The 1,083-nt window shown below is 43.5% G+C and overlaps 1 long non-coding RNA gene across 1 annotated transcript in view; it reads right to left on the minus strand.

The window, feature by feature from the left end:
• Nucleotides 1-1,049: 1,049 nt before the first annotated feature.
• Nucleotides 1,050-1,083, minus strand: part of LOC144889762 (uncharacterized) — a 7,134-nt gene continuing 7,100 nt past the window's right edge. Inside the window, exon 4 of the long non-coding RNA XR_013622056.1 lies at nt 1,050-1,077. This is a non-coding gene — a long non-coding RNA (uncharacterized LOC144889762). The remainder of the gene's footprint in view (nt 1,078-1,083) is intronic.

Raw genomic sequence — 1,083 nt, forward strand, 5'->3', positions numbered from 1 at the left:
CTCAACAACTTCTCCGTGATAAGTACATGAACAGATTAATTTAATTAATGTGGTGTTCATTGAGAGCAGCCATTGTGGGAGAAATGGCCTCCTCAAAGTTCCTTGTATTGGTCGTCAGTATTGGTGGTATTATTCTGAAATAATATTGCACAAAGCAGTCGTTGCATCCTTTGTTATGGATCAAATATTTGCAAACGAAGATTAATATTTTGATATGTCTGGTTGAAGTGGTATTCCGTGTATCACATCCCTCTCCTCAGATCAGGTCCCTCCTGACGCTTGTCATTTGCACTTCTCGATGGACATTCTTATATATATATAATAAATAACCACCTTTAGAGGCCATTTTTCCCCTCAAGGGGGGTTGGCCTTTTTCGGGAACCGTGGTTGTTGTTGTTTTTTTGGTCCCCTTTTTGAAGCAATGTTTTACGGCCGGATGCCCTTCCTGACGCCAACCCTTTTTGCCGCCTTTCACGACAAACAGGGAATTACCAGTGAACTGGTACTCAATTTGCCGACCTCGGAAGGATGACAGGCTGAGTCAACCCCCCTGGCGTTAATTCAGCGATCGACTGGGATTCGAACCCAGGATCCTAGGATCCTAAGCCGGCACCCTAGCCGCGAGCCCAACACCAGGGCTCTTGCAACCTTAAAGTTCATCTTCTTCTTCAGATACCTTTCCCTTATTTTGAAGTCTGGCTGTGGGAACAGGTGTGGCACAAGGTTTTGACGAATGGGTTGACCAATTGTTTTGTTGACTGGCAGGAATTTGTCATTTGTTCACGGTACCGGCGATAATTTGTCAACTCTTTACAAGAGACATGTCAACCCAGGTTAAACAACTCAGTGGAATCCCTCAGCCTTGAAACCTCCAAACAATGGAACAGAAAATATTTAAAGAACAACATGTGATAAAGATACGACAGGGAGAGCTCGAATTTCCTTCAAGGAATACCATTTCTATTGCGAGCACATTTCATGTCAGGTCATTCCAAAGGGATGTTTTCTCTTACTTACCCGTCACGTGCAAAGTCACCACAACACATGTTCTTCTTATCATGTTTGGTAAACTTTTGCCTAGGT

The sequence above is a fragment of the Myxine glutinosa genome, chromosome 1, assembly GCF_964187855.1.
Source record: "Myxine glutinosa chromosome 1, kmMyxGlut1.1, whole genome shotgun sequence".
NCBI lineage: Eukaryota > Metazoa > Chordata > Myxini > Myxiniformes > Myxinidae > Myxine > Myxine glutinosa.